Here is a 16,685-nt window from a genome sequence, read left to right as displayed (position 1 = left end):
AGCATCTAGGCTGCCTAGGATTTCCCTTCTTCCCCACCCAGGGCCCTGAACTAGAGTAAAGATGAGGACCGAGACAGACATAGTCATTCATTTATTTACCAACTAATATTGGGTAAATGTTACGTGTTAGACACACATTCATATATTAGGGTAGATAATAGCAACTTAATTAAATGTTGGAAGTATTTCAAAAGTTATGTTTTTAAAAAAATATTTCATTTATTTATTTGACAGAGATCACAAGTAGGCAGAGAGGCAGGCAGAGAGAGAGGAGGAAGCAGGCTCCCTGCTGAGCAGAGAGCCCGATGTGGGTGTCTGGATCCCAGGACCCCGGGGTCATGACCTGAGCCGAAGGCAGAGGCTTTAACCCCCTGAGCCACCCAGGCACCCCTCAAAAGTTATGTTTTACGAAGCATACAAATATCCCTGTTACAATGTCATGAGAAGGACGCTTCAGTTCAGTTCTGTGGTATTTTTCCACAAACCCATGGAACGGACTTGAAGTCCAATACCGGTTTGCCAGCATGGTTGGGTGAGTGCTCTCTTCTGGGCTGCAGACTTCTTGTCATAGTCTCACATGGGGGAAGGGGCCAGGGAGCTCTCTGAGATCTCTTTTTCAGTGCACTAATCCCAATGATGAGGGCTCTGCCCTCCCGACCTAGTCAACTCCCAAAGACCACACTTCCTCATATCATCACCATGGGGGTTAAGATTTCAGCATATGAAGTTTTGGGTGGGGAGACACAAACATTCAGATGGTTGTAGCTAAACTGAGTGACATTCTACAAAACACCTGACTAGTACTCCTCAAAACTGTTTAAGTCTTGAAAAGGAAAGGAAAGATGGAAAAACTCACAGCCCAGGGGAGCCTAAGGAGGCATGATGACTAAATGCACTAAGTGCTTTGGGTGGGATCCTAGAACTGAGAGAAGACGTTTGTTAAAACAACAAAACAAAACAAAACAAAACAAAAAAAAACACAGAGAAATCCAAATAAAGTCTGGAGCTTAGTTAGCAGGAAGGTACGATGCTGATTTCTTAGTTTTGACAGAAGTACCATGGAAATGTAAGCCATTAACATCAGTGAAAAACTGGGTGAAGCATATATAAGATGTATCTGTACATACTTGGAAACTTTTTTGTTGATCTAAAATGATTCAAAAATAAAAGAGTAAAGATATTTAAAAATGCTTTTAAGATTCCCCAGAACAAGAGCAACAGTTTTATACTGTAGCCAAAGAAGGAAAAACAAGATTAAGAAAAGACCCATCCAAGAAGGGCAGAGACAGAGGCAGGAACATGCAAAGAGAAACAGGCAGATATGGAAGTAAGAGTCCGGATCCTTCTGGTGGGCTCCAGGAGGGTGTGCAAACTCCAGTGCCTTGTTATGTGGCTCCCTGCTATTCTCTTAAGTTACAGAGATCAGAAAAAAAATCAGCGCTTAGGGGCACCTGGGTGGCTCAGTTGTTAGGTGTCTGCCTTCAGCTCAGTTTCTGATCCCAGGGTCCTGGGATGGAGCCCTGCCTCAGGCTCCCTGCTCAGCAGGAAGCCTGTTTCTCCCTCTTCTGCTCCCCTTGCTTGTGCTCCCTCTCTTGCTTGGTATCTCTCTGTGAAATAAATAAATAAAAATCTTCTTTAAAAAGAAAAAGAAAAAAGATCAGCCTTTAAAGGCACTGAGAGATTTGACATAGATTGAAAACATATTGGAGTACTGAGAAACTGTTCAGCCTTTTTCCATTTTCAAATGTCAGGTGGTGTTGTTGTTGTTCCTATGCGATTTTTGAAGGCAGATGTGTCAATGAATAGCTTTTGTTTAGCAAGTTTTTCAGGAACCTTTGACAGACTGATCAGCAAGCTTTTGACACTGAAAGCTATCACGTGTTACAGAGCTTTTCTTTGAGAATCCCATACTTTCTAGTATCCTAATGTCAGAAGGATACATTTAGGATTGACCTGGACTTCATCCTCATGGGTATTTCTATTTAGAAATTAGTCTAGCTTTTTGTTTGCCTGGGAATACATGTAAAAGGAAGCAAAAAAAAAGTTTTAAAAAATCCCTATGGTTAGGTTAGGTTTTCAAGATTGCACATATGAAGTCTTTGGGGTTCTCTTCTTAAAAGGAGCCCTGGTATTTCACCGAAGTTTCCCTGATCATTTAACCTCACAATTAATCTGCAATTGATTCATGCTAAGAATTTCTGCAGACCAGTGTGCACTCACTTACATTTTCCATGTTTTTTTTTTTTCCAAAAAGGACTTGAAGTCAGGATAGTCTTGACAAGGTTAAATGCGAGATATTAATAGTCTTTCAAAAGTATTTGATTAGTGTGTTCCCTGGATCAGTCCAAACGTGTATTTTGTGGATGGGATACCCATACCCAGGTCTCCAAATCTTTTATTGATATTGATCAGAGAATCCACGTGCCATATTAGATGGAAGAAATCTCCATATAGAAACAGATTGAGATTTTGGTAATGGTTGCCATGTTGGAAGCAGGAGAGTAGGGACACAGATCTGCAAAGATATCTCAGGGGACTAAATATTTCATCTTGAATTAGTTTTATATCATAAATGTGAAGTTCTTGTGAGCTTGGACCTAATCTTTAATGCAGCAAATTACATAAACTCTTTAATAAGGGCCGAAGTTCTAAATTGCCCTCTTATATTTGTTTTCCTTTTCCACTGAAACAGCATACCAAATCTGAATCTGATTAAGTCTGCCGAATTTGTTATCAGTGCTAGGAACTATGTACGCTGTGCAAAAAATTAACTTCCTAGAAACGTATGTTTAGGTGATTTTACTCCTAAAATATACTGATTAGAAAGACAACAAATCCTGGAAGAAGCCAAACTTCATTTTTCCTCAAAAAACTGGGTTGTAAATGGCCTGGAAACAAGACTGAGATTTTGAGATGTGAAAACATACAATGACTTTATGGTAAGTTATGCAGTCAGTGAGGGATGCCCTGGTCAGTGTCTGCCAAGCACAGTGCCTGGCACTTAGCATATAACTAGCTTTCTTCCTGTGCATCTATGTATCTACTTACGTATCTAGCTATCTTTGTATCTATCTCAAAGTTTTTCACCACTGACATTTTGGATCAGAGAGTTCTTCACTGTGTGTATGGGTACGTGTGTATGTGTCCCAGAATTTCCCCCAGGTAAGAACCACTGATTACCTCTATCTCTACCTCTAATGTCAAATTCCTAATCTCTAATCTCTAAACATCTACATACCTATAGAAGAAATAAATGAATGAACAGATTTTTTTGTAAAACCTCCAGGCTTCCACCTGGCATGATCAGTTGAGAAAGTGTGCAAGAGTAGTGGGATTACTGCATATGATAATATGCATAGTATATGTCTATTATAATCATAAACTATAGTACTATGTAATAAATGGAAGAGCTTTGTTGGGATCCCTGTGCTTCCCTCCCCGGTGCCTTCTACCTGTTCCTTGTACGTGGCAGGTAGCAACAAACTCTTTCTGCGCATGCTGCTTTCAGATACTACTTAGAACACATAACTCAACTATTTCTGCTGAATCAAGTTAGTAAACTTAGAGCGAATCACAATAATCCAAAACCAAAGCTCATTTGAGATGTAAAAATTGGGCTTTTTGAAGGGAAAATGGGATTTTTTAATTTAAAAAGTTTTTCTTTAAATACCAAGAGATGAGCCCCCAGCTAATTCTGATCAGAGAAGTTTTTAAAAAAAGGACACAAACAATGAATCATGGAACACTACAACAAAAACTAATGATGTACTGTATGGTGACTAGCATAACATAATAAAAAAATTAAAATTAAAATAAATTTTACTTAACAAAAAGAACCAAAGAGATTTGATTTAAAAAATATATTTTATTTATTTACTTGACAGAGATCACAAGTAGGCAGAGAGGCAGGCAGAGAGAGAGGGGGAAGCAGGCTCCCTGCTGAACAGAGAGCCCAATGCAGGGCTTGATCCCAGGACCCTGAGACCATGACCTGAGCCGAAGGCAGAGGCTTAACCCACTGAGCCCCAGGTGCCCCGAGATTTGATTTTTGAAAGCAAGAGCGCTGTGTCCTACTTCCCATTTGGGAGATGAGGAAAAGGCAGCTTTGTGGGGTGCACTGTCCCATTAACCCAGTGGCTTGCACATAGTTGGGACTCAACCATTTACAATAAATCAGGGTACATATTTAAGAATACTTAACTGTTATCACTTCATATTAAACTTAGTCATAAACAAGACCATAATTAGAACAACTTGGTCCCCTTCCTTTGACCCCAAATCCCTAAGTCTGCTTTTTCACTACGAATTAGACTCCCCTGCACCATAGCTGAGTAGCACACGGTCATCCAGGAAGTAGACAGATGACCTTCAGGATGCCATTAAAACTCTATGAGGCTCTCTGATTCCATCATCTGTAAAAAGGGAGGGATAATAATTTCTATCTCTTAGGTTTTCTCTGAGGATGAAATGAGATCAATAAGAGCAAGTATCCTAATATAAATGCTTAATCTTTTGCTTAATGCCCTTGGAGACTGGCTTCCATGGTCAACAGTTAAGAATGCAGTAGCAAAATTAATTTCCCCCTGAGCTTGAATCAAGAATGTATATGTGAAATGCTGCTGCAAAGAGTCAAACATGATACAAATGTAGGTCAAGCGATGGCAGAGTATGCCCTACTCTCCTTACAGTCACCCTATCTCTCTTTAGACAGGAGCAGGATGCACTTGAAAATTACCTGATTCCCTTTTAACCCTGATCATTGTTGAAGGGCCCCCAGGTCATCTAATCCCAGGAAGTGGACAGAGTGAAGACCAGCTTCAGCCTAAAGTCTGGACTGAAGTGTTTGTTCACCTGGCCTACTGGCCCTTGTCCAACTCCCTGAATATGGTAGACTTGACTATTCCATCCTGGGCTGGGTGACCTTCTCCATTAACTTGACCCCTCAATGACTCCCTCCCTCATTCATTCACTCATTCTTCACTGATGAACTTTATTTATTTATTTATTTAGGATTTTATTTATTTTTTTGAGACAGAGAGTGTGCACACACATAAGCCGGTGGCGGGTGGGGGCTGGGGACAGAGGGAGAGGGAGAAGCAGACTCCCCGCTGAGCAGCAAGCCTGATGCAGGACTCTATCCCAGAACCCTGAGATCATGACCTGAGTCAAAAGCAGACACTTAACCCACTAAACCATCAGTCACCCAGGTGCCTCTCTGGTGAACTATATTTAAATTATAGTGAAACAATGACACAGAGTGAATGTATGTGTGAATCAGATATATATATATATATATATATCTAACATAAATATATCTATTACATATATATGGTTATATATCTGATATATATGTACATAGATGGTTATGTATATGTATGTATTCTGATTCACACACACCACATTAAATACAGATGTTATAGGACATAAGAAGAATCCAACTAATATGTTCCTGGAATTTAATGAAAAAAATATTATAAGGAAGAGGCTTATGCAAGGCTTTGTTGAAGGACATATAATCTGGTCTTTGAGACATGGACAGGATTTGGGCATAAGGAGAGAGTGGCTATATAGGTGTCTGTTTTATAAAAATTTGTTGGGCTGAACATATGTGTTTAACTTCAAAACATTTTGGCAGATACTTTAATCATTGTGTTTCTAAAGTTCGCACTCCATTCTCCACTCTTCTGACCATTCCAAAATATGGTATCTGAAATCTATATTTTAATTAGGCTAACAAAATTATTTTGTCAAACCACTGCTAACAATAATTGGGGTGTACTGATGAAATGGAAAACTAGGATTGGGATTCATCCATCTAAGTCATCTAAAACCTTGAAACCGAGACAATTTTCCCAAAGAAATAGAATCTATAGCTCTCTTTGCCTTCTTTGACTCAATATTTCCTCTTGTAACATATGGATAATATTATTTGTCTCCCTGAGGTGTGTGGCTATTATGGGAGTTACTAGAGCAATTTGTTCAAGTACTTTAATGAGTCCAGTGTATTTGAGATCAGTTCAGAACATCTTTCTTCCATGGGCAGGCTGACCAAGGGTTCAGAGACTAGTTCATCCATCACAGTATGAAGGGCCTTAGCAGATTCTACCCAATGGGTGGAGGGTGAACTATTCACTCACAGTCCCTTGGGGGAAATTGACAGCTAGATTGGTGAGTGGCTTGGAGGTCCAGGTGGGAAGGACAAAGGAGCAGTAGAGTGAGATATAGAAGAGAGAAAGTCCAGGTACCAAGTGAGAAAATGGTTCACTCACTGGTGATCTTGGAGGGCAAGAGATTAGGAACCAGAGGATCTAGGGGTTAAGCTTAAATATGGGGATTTGTATATTCTAGTTATGTTTCAAAATCAACTTATAATAAGTGACACAGACAAAACAGAACTATTAATATAAGAATAAAAAAAAGAACAAAATAACAAACCAAGGGCAGCAGTTGGATTAGAAAGCATGTCAGCAGAGTTATTACAACTGAGCACTATTATTAGCTCCGAGAGCCCCCGTAGCTAGGGCAGAAAAGGAAATAAGACAAATTATATAGTTCACGTGATACAAAGAAAGAGACAAACATATTACATTTTACCAGCATTAAGACGTAGTTATTTTATTCAGTGGATCTTGTGATAGACAAAATAATGGTTCCCCCAAAGATGTTCATGTCCTAAACCCCAGACTTGTGAATGTTGCCTTATATAGCAAAAGGGACCTTGTAGACATTATCAAGTTAAGAGTCTTGAGATGGAGAGAATCTCCTAAACTATCCTGGTGGGCCCAATTAATCATAAAAGTCCTTATATGGAAAAGAAATAAGTAGGAGGGTCATGGTCAGATGGACATGTGATGATGGAAGCAGAAGTCCAGCGATGCCATTGCTAGAAGGGAACCATGGGTCAAAGAATGCAGATGGCCTCTAAAAGCTGAAAAAGGCAAGGAAACAGATTTTCCCCTAGAAACTCCAGAAAGCACCACCCTTGCTGAAACCTTGATTTTAGCCTAGTGAGATCTTTTTGGACTTCTGACCTCTGAAACTAGAAGATAATAAGTTTATGTTTTTTCAAGCCACTATATTTATGGTGATTTGTTATAACCACAATAGAAAAGAAGTGCAGATTTTTAAATAATGGACCAAGAGGAAAATCGCTGAAATGTAACTTTTAAGTCCCTTCTTTTGGGAGCAAAAGTCATATTGCTGAGTTATATAACCTTCTGGTGAGGCTGACTAGATATAAGAATGAAGATTATTGGATTTGGAGTGATTTCTAAACCTGGTACTTCAGAATCCGTTTGACGTGTTGGTGAACAACTGGGATTCCTAAATCCTTCTCCAATCCTGCTAAACAGATTCTGTGGCTAGGACCTGGGAATCTATATTTTTAACAAGCATCTATATTACTTATCATTGTTGTAAACAAATTACCACACACTTCATAGCTCAAAACAACACACATTTTATTATTCCACAGCTTCTGTGGGTAGGAAATTGGGGCATGCCTTAGATGGTACCTCTGTTTTAGGATCTTATAAGGCTGTAGTCAATTTGCCAGCTGGGGATGGGGCTGCATCTGAAGGTCCAACAAGGGACCACTTATAAGTTCATGCAGGTTGTTAAGAAAATTCAGTTATTTCAGGGCTGTTTGACTGAAGTCCTAGGTTCTTTGCTGGCTGTTGGCTGGAGGATACCCTCAGTACCTTTCAGATAGGCATCTCCAACATGGCAGCTTATCTTATCAAAGCCAGCAAGAAAGAGAGCCCACAAGTAAGACGGAGGTTCTCATTTTAGTGATGTGATCATGGAAGTGACATCCCACTACCTTCTCCATATTGTTTAGGTTAAAAGCAAGTCCCAGGTCCCACCCACATTCAAGGGAGAGGATTATACCATGAGGAGAATACCAGAAAAAAAAGAAAGTCAGTGAGCAGGGTCCTTAGAATCTGTCCACCATGGGATCCCAGATGATTCCTGCATACAACCGAGTTGGGCAGCACTAACCTAGGAGAATTGACCATCGCCGCTGGGCTTTTGACAGGAAGTAGACGTGAAAACTTCAAGGCTGTGGGGTCTGGTGATGTCTCAGCTGTGTCCTTTCCATAACAAATGTTATGGGTTAGCATGGTGTCTGGGCCTTCAAAACAGTCCTTATCGTGACTCCCAGGCCCCTTTCTGCTGCCAGCTCAGTCGCTCACTGGCCCTGAGCTCACCTCAACATCCCAAGTTGGAGAGAGAGGGGTGAAGGAACAGAGGAGGAAAAACTGACATGTGAAGAACAGGTCCCTGAAATTCATGAGTTTTGATTATTTTTACTTTCTTGTCAAAAAACGTAAGTTTCGCCCTGTCACAATATAGAGAATCCATTTCATAATTTACACAGCTGATCTCAAATACTATCCTATTTCAAGCTCCATCACAGTTTCCTCAGATATTGAAATGATATCCTGGCAGCAACATTGGCATGTGCTTGCCAAGCCCTCCTGGGCACAAAACTAAACAACATTTCCCAGCCCCTTGCAGTTAAGGGAGGCCAGGGGATAGAGTCGGCCTGCGGCAAGTAGCCTGCTTCTAAAGCCTTCGGTGTGGTCCTTGAAATACGCCCTTCAGTCACCTCTTGGCTAGATGTTGAGAACAGAGCTAAGGTCCTGAAGGCTCTAGTGACCAGAGAGCTGCTAGACTGGGAGGAATCTCTGGATTCCTCCTTTTCCACTGTCATTGACCAACCTCACTGGAATCAAATGGCAGTGAAAAATAAACAGTCACGGGAAGTCACTATTTATTACAACAGCTGGCCTTAGTTACTCTGACTAGAACAGCTGTATTGTTTTCTTTGTGGGACAGATGTCACATGCTGGTGCTGGGCATGGACGAACATGTGCTAGGTCATGAGGGTGGTGATGGGGACATAATCCCTTTGTGTTCTTCCCTTCTAAACTCTCCATAAGCACGGATCATTCTAGACACCAATTCTCGATCTGTGGAAACTGAGGTCTTTTCTTAGTGAGTCTGATGAAAGTCCTATTCTACCTCAAATGCTGATTTGAAAGCGGCTGACTGCCTGGAACTGCCACACTGCCACCCGTGGGACTTGACATCACATGGCTAAGAGCCCCTGTGGCCAACCTGTGCCCCCATTCTCGGTTGTGGGGGCCTCGAAGGACATTTGACAGCATCCCTCTTCTCTACCCACTAGATGCCAATAGACTCTCCTCCAGTTGTGACAACCAAGAATGACTCCATTCATGGTCACATGTCTGGGTTGGAGGGGGGGCTCAGTTCCCCTGCTTGAGAATCACTGGTGTCGAAGAATGAGGGGCACCTTTGTGACGCCTTTAGCAGGGAGCTGTAAACTTTTAATTGGGTAGGACTCAGGATATTGACCTTCCCTTCCATCTTAGTTGGCTCCAAGCCTCTTCTTTACAAGGTATTCTGAAATTAACAAATGACCTAGTCCAATCTATCCACCAAGTTGATTTTTCATTTCCACTTTTAATTTTTAAAACTGACATACCATTGACATATAACATTATCTAAGTTGAAGGTGTACAATGTGTTGATTCGATACATTTATATATTACTATATGATTATCCCTGTAGCATTAGTTAACACCTCTATCATATCACATAATTATTGTTTCTTTTTTGTGGTGAGAACCAAGATCTAGTCTGGTAGCAGCTTTGAAGTTTATACTGTAGTACTGAGGGCTATAATCACGAAGCCATGCATTAGATTTCCTGGACTTACTTATGTACTAGTTGTAAGTTTGTACCCCTAGACAGCATCTCCCCCATCCCCTACCCCAGCCCCTGGAAACCACCATTCTACTCCTTGTTTTCATGAGTTCAGCTTTTCAAAATTCCACATATAAGTGAGCTCATACAATATTTGTCTTTTTCTGGCTTATCTCACTTAGCATAATGCAATCTAGGTCCATCCATGTTGTTGAAAAAGGCAGGATTTCCTTCTTTTGTGGCTGAATAATATTCCATTGTATAGATACACCACATCTTTATTCATCTAGCTGTTGACAGACACGTGGTTATTTCCTTATTGTGGCTATCATGAATAATGCTGCTCTAAACATAGGGGTGAATAGGTCTCTTCAATATCTTGTTTTCATTTCTTTTGGCTATACACCCAGAAATGGAATGGCTGGATATTTTTAAAACATTTTATTTATTTATTTATTTATTTGATAGAGAGAGAGAGAGAGAGAGAGAGATCACAAGTAGGCAGAGAGGGGGGGGGGAAGCAGCTCTCTGCTGAGCAGAGAGCCTGATGCGGGACTCAATCCCAGGACCCTGAGATCATGACCTGAGCCGAAGGCACAGGCTTAACCCACTGAGCCATCCAGGCACCCCCAGCTGGATCAATGTTTATGATAGATCTATTTTTAACTTTTTGAGGAATCTATGTACTGTTTCCCATAGTGGTGGCTCCAATTTCCATTCCTTTCCTTCCAGGTTAAACTCTTCCAGGTTAAACTACCCCCCCCCCATCAGAATACCAAAGTTTAAAGTTTAATCACTACTTAACTCTCTTGGGAATGTGGCAGAGGTACTTCAAAAAGACTGTGCTATTATATAGGCTATGTTATTAAATTATAAGCTAATTTAATTTAATTTCATTTAAGATTTCATGTATTTATTTGAGAGAGAGTGAGCACATGAGCAGGGACAGGGTGGGGCGCAGGGCAGAGGGAGAGGGAGAAGTAGACTCCCTGATGAGCAGGGAGCTCAATTCAGGCTCCATCCCAGGACCCTCAGTTCATGTCCTGAGCCAAAGGCAGCTGCTTAACCTAACCGACTGAGGTACCCAGACGCCCCTAAAATTATAGGCTATTTTTAAATACCTTACATTGAAAGAGATACTAAACATGATGCATTTCACCATCTTGACATTGACAGTTATTAAAAAAAAACCCCAAACTGATGAGTGTATGTGTTTACATGCATCTTCTTTCCTGACAGAATCTCCCAAGTAAACAGTCTCTTTTGCTTACATTTAAGTGAGATTTTAAGAATATTTCATTAAGATCTCTGCACGATTTGTAGCAACCTTGACATTTTGTTTTCAGTGCTGTAGACATCAATTGTCTTTTTCTCAGGGAAACCAAAGCTTCCCCAAACACTTTACTGCTTCAGGGAAACAGCCAAGAATGGTAACGGTTAGTATTTCAGCCCAAAGGTAAACTGAAGAAACTTTCTTATCTTCAGAAGGAATTTGCTACCAAAAATATATTTTCACTGATGTTCCCTGTGAGTTAAAACAAGCCCACGAAGTAAAAGCATTATGGAGTTAGTGGGCAGGTATGGTTTAAACAAAGCAACACAAATGATGTCTTACACAAAAAGAAAGTTTTCCAAGTCACTCTCAAGTGTCTCCTTATTGTGACTCAAGTTTCTTGGAGTTTGTGTCCAGATTTGCAAATGTTATTGTCCAAAAAGTCCTCTCAAAACCAGAACATAACATTCTAGGCTCATTCTCTCTTGGTAATTCTCTAATAAATGTATTTGGAACCAAGATATGTTATTTCAAGCCACAAGGTCCTTGGGGCGCCTGGGTGGCTCAGTTGGTTAAGAGTCTCCTTCAACTCAGGTCATGATCCTTGAGTCCCTGGATCGAGTCCCGGGATGGAGTCCCAGGATACTGAGTCAGGCTCCCTGCTCAGCGGGGAGCCTGCTTCTACCTTTCCCTCTGCTCCTCCCACTGCTTGTGCTCTCACTTGTGCTCTCTCTCACTTGCTCACTCTCTCAAATAAATAAAATCTTAAAAAAAAAAAAAAAGAAAGCTATAAGGTCCTCAACACAGTGTGAGAAATCTGGGTTGTCTTCCTTCTGCCTGTTAAATCTTCTCTCTTAATAATGATGCAGTAATCCAATTTTAGCTTTCATTTTACTCAGCTCTCGACCAGGCAGTGTGGAATTCAATTGGCTCACTTGCTTCCCAAGTCCTCGGGCTGAAAAAGTGTTACTGTCAAAGCAAATAACGTGATCTGAAGACTTATGAGGAATTAAAAGCATAAGAAAGAAAACAAAGTCCTACTCTGCCAATATGTCATCTCTCAGTTTTTATTATTCAAAGGGCAGAACATGATTTGCTTCCAATACAAAGTAGAACTTAGGAAAATCTTTTGTAAATAAGGAACATTCTCAGCTGCTCCTCTGATGACTTTCACGGCTATAGGAATAGCAGGGGATACTGTGCGGAGCGGGAACTGATCAAGGGTTAATGCAAAAGCTTCCTTCTGGTCACCCCGACTCGTCCGTGTTGACTCAGAGCTGAAACCACACATAAAGCCAGCATTTACGCAGGCTTCTCCACACCAAATTCTTAGCTTATATTGCCAGCCCAGATCATCTCCCTCAAGATATTTGAACCAGAAGAAATATTTTGCTTTAAATCAAGTGGCCCACATCTCAGCTTAAAATCAGTGATATGCAAAGAGTGGGCAGCCTTTTGCTACATCTGCCTCCCAGCTGCCAGAAAAGTAAATACATAGAGCAAATTTTATATCAGGGAGGTGAGTGACATCGATCTCTTAGGAGACAAAAGGCAGACTAGAGAAAAGCTGCTGAAATGGAGCAGGAAATTCCCCCTTCTTACCATGCCCTAGACATCCTCACCCCCTTCCCAAGTTCTTAAAAGTCACCCTACGGTGCACAAGTCTGAGCTCCGACTTCTCATGTTCTTGTTGTAGCTTCTGACCTTTAAGCTGACCCACTGATAACCCAGCATAAGAGAGATTAACTAACCATATGCTGAAAGGTTTGACCATCCCTTAGGGGGTATTGAACTACACGGAGAACTGTACGTCCTGGCAGGGGAAACACAGTCTAGCCCAATTTTCTTACCACTACATGCATTTCATGGGCCTGGGAAAAATGGATCTTCTTACTTGTTTTACCAAACTCCATCAAAACATGACTAGGTGTCGCCCAAACAACTAATCAGACTCTGGATTTTATTGTGGCTCGAGGGGGAAGCAGAAAGATCACTGACATTTTCTTGGCTCTAAAGCTACATCAGGGGACCTCGCAACCCAAACATTCCTCAAGGGATACCGAATGTCACTATACTTGATGTGGAAAGGGGTATTAACTCAAGAACCCAGATATCCTGATTGTTTTGGAAAACTGATTGACACATTTGAGGGCCGTCATCCACACAGACATCGTGCTAGGCTTGTCCTTAGTACCTTCTTCGAGTTTCGTCAAAGGCATTTGGCTAATTCTCAAAGTCTCCCTTCTAATGCCAGGAAATTTGTATTCAAGAATTGTACGTGTTATCATCAGCAGAGAGCTACTGCTCATCTGAAGGCATGCACAGCTGGGTAACCTCCCTTCCATAGCTGGAGACCTCTAGCACCATGATGTCAAAGAGCCATAGTCTCTTTCTCAAAGCCTCTTGGTCAAGGTACCAAAATTTCCAGTCATCTCTCCCAACCATATGTGGCACTATCAGTTTCAATCACGTCTCTGCTTTTCCTCCCCACTGCCCCTACTTTGGTTAAGGCCATCATCTTGTCTTCTTTGCATTATCAAAACAACCTGATTTGTTTCATTTCATTTGCTTTTGGTAAAAGTAATTGAGATGTAATTTACATATTACAAAATTCACCCCTTTCATGTGTGCATTTCAATGATTTTTGGTAAGTTCATGGAGTTGTACAACCATCACTACAATCTAGTTTTAATATACTTCCATCACCCCAAAGAGACCCCTCTCTACTAGTAGACTTAATCCTTGTCCACACCTCCAGCCCTCGACAACCACTAAGGTTTGTCTCTATAGATTTACTTTTTCTGGATATTTCATATAAATGGAGCCATATAGTATGTAACCTTTTGTGATTGGCTCCTTTCACTCTGCATAATGTGCTCGAGGCTCCTCCATACAGTAGTATGAATCAGCACTTCATTCCTTTTCATGGCTGAACAATAGTCCACTTAGTATAGATAGACCATTTTGTTTCTCAGTTTACCCACTGATGGACACTAGAGCTGTTTTCACTTTTGAGTTATTGTGAATGATACTGCTGTGAACACTCATACACAAATCTGCCAATGGAAATAAGTCACATTTCTAGGACTGGAATTATTGGGTTGTACAGCAAATTGTTGCACAGCAGTCTCTTAACTGTTCTACTTATCTCACATCCTGACCCACTGTAATATCTTCTCTCTACCACAGCTAGAATCTCCTGAAAGCGCAAATCTGGAAATTGTTTGACTCTGTTACAATGCCCCACAGAAACTTCCCATTGTTTTTAGATTAAAACCAAAGCCTAGCTACATTGTTTATGGAGCCTGGGTGATGTGTTCTCATTTTTGGAGCCTCTAATCCTGTTTCCACTTCACCTGGACCCTTCCCCTTCTCTATATGAACGAGACTAAATTTTAGCTTTCTGAACAGGCTTTGAACTCTCAAACCCTTAGCATGGGCTTTTCCCTCTACCTAGAACTCTCCTTACTTCTAGGGTGATGGTTAAGAAGGTCATAGTTAAGATCTCCCTTTCATAGCTGGAGATCTATCTCTGTCTTCTGACACAGACCTCCAACACCAGGATCGCTAAGAGTCAGAGTCTGGAGTTAGATACCTGAATTCACCAATTAAAGGTATGTGACACTGGGTAAGTCATGTTCCTGTGTATCAAATTTCCCAAGTTTAAATTGGGAAATAATAGATCTTGAGACATAGGGTCCTTGGAGGGATTAAATGTGCTACAATGTGTGAAGCCCTCAGAACAGTCCTCACTGAAAGTCAGTGAAGGCGAATGAATTCATATTTTGGCTTGGATCTGGCTTCCTTTTTAGAAGCCTTCACTGACCCCTTTATATATGCTTGATCCTTTAAGTTTTTCCATAATACCCTGCTCTTCCTATTTCATAGTATCATTGCCATCATATCATCATTTGCTTTTCTGTCTTCCCTTGGTAGTCTCTGAGTTTTGTAATGCGAACTTGGCCACTTCTACCTCTTTGACCGCATGCATCTCACGGAGCGTTGCTCACAGTAAGTGCTCCTTACAACAGTCCCTGAATCGAAAAGCTGCTGCATGTTCTTTATGTTCCATCCATTCTTCTCTTGCTTTGTCCAGGTGTCTCTCCCAGAGAGATGTCCATGGACTGTATCATCCAGACTACTGACCAGCTGCAATTTGGATAGGGTTGGCCAAGAGGAGGATCGCACAAGAGATAGATGGGTGGGTAGAAGATGAAGTCATGGTAATTACCCTTCCCACTTTCTCCCTGCTGTGGTTATGCCAGTGGTTGTATTCTGCTATGGGAACAGATCCTGGCAGGACATCCCACTGCCATAGCTCTAGTTCTCTCTAGTACCAGAAAGAACATTCCTTTTCCTTGCTCCTTAGGAGTGGCACCAGAAGTTTCCCAGTATTGCTGATCCTTTGGTGCCTACTATCTCCTCATCAGTCCTTCAACTCTGTCCAATCCTCTGTAAAAAGTTCATTAACGACAACATAAACTCACTTCAGTGTGCCCTCTGCTTCCGGTTGGGAATCTAACTGGTACAGTGACCGAGCACAGCCATTATTGCACAAATTGCATTCCTTCTGGGTGGCTTGGGTGGCAGAGGAGGGGCAGGGGACTCTTTATTGTGTTTTGTTGGAGAGGTGGTGGTGGGGAGGAATATGATTTCACTATTGAAATAGCTTGCAGTGTTTACAGTTCTTATTTTTATATGTATACATGTCACTTGCCATATGCTAGGATATGTTATTGCCAATGGTTTCCATATGGATTGTTTATAAAGCATTTTACTGGTGAATCTTGCTTTCCAGGGCACTGTGTAGTAAAGACTGGGTAGCAACACTTAACCTGATTAATGGAAAATCACAGTCCACCCAGAGTGCTAAGACTCTTCAAGTATCATGATCCTTTCCAGTTCCAGCTAACGGTACATTTCCCAAACTATTCTTCCCTGTTCTATTTGAGAAACAATACCGGATATGTGATCCCATAAGTTTCATTAGAGGAATGGGTTGTAGACGGCCAAGTATCAGACTCAGGGAAGATCTATAGGTCCAAAGGCTACCTTCCAGACACCTGTGTCTCTTGTATTGCTCTGTCAACATTTCTTGAGCACATACTCCTTATGGATTTGCTCAATCCTCATGAAATAGAAGGCTTGGACTGAACATTCAGATAGTTTACGATACAACATGGCTTTGTGTCAACTAGGTGTCTTTTTACATATGAAACTTAGAGTTATAAATAATGATCCACAAAAACGTGGCCTTATTATCTAATTTGCATGACTGAAAATGTTTCTCTAATATGACAAAAGCTCAGATTTCAAGAACTATTTTGTTGAAGCCATCAAAATTTGTCCTAGGCTGAATGTGAGAGGCTACACAGAGGAACTGATGAATTTTTAAAAGTGCATGTTTCGAAAAGATAGCTGTATTAGTCTCCTGCTGCTGTTGCCACAAATCACCACAAGGTCAGTGGCTCAAAACAAAACCAGTTTATTAGTTTATTAGTTCTGGAGGTCAGAAGTCCAAAATGAGGGGCACCTGGGTGGCTCAGTGGGCTAAAGCCTCTGCCTTCAGCTCAGTCATGGTCCCAGGGTCCTGGGATGGAGCCCCTCGTCAGGCTCTCTGCTCAGCAGGGAGCCTGCCCCCCCACCCCATAGCCCCCACCCCCGCCTGCCTCTCTGCCTA

The sequence above is a fragment of the Mustela nigripes genome, chromosome X (assembly GCF_022355385.1).
Source record: "Mustela nigripes isolate SB6536 chromosome X, MUSNIG.SB6536, whole genome shotgun sequence".
Taxonomy (NCBI): Eukaryota; Metazoa; Chordata; class Mammalia; order Carnivora; family Mustelidae; genus Mustela; species Mustela nigripes.
This window is presented reverse-complemented; position numbering follows the sequence as displayed.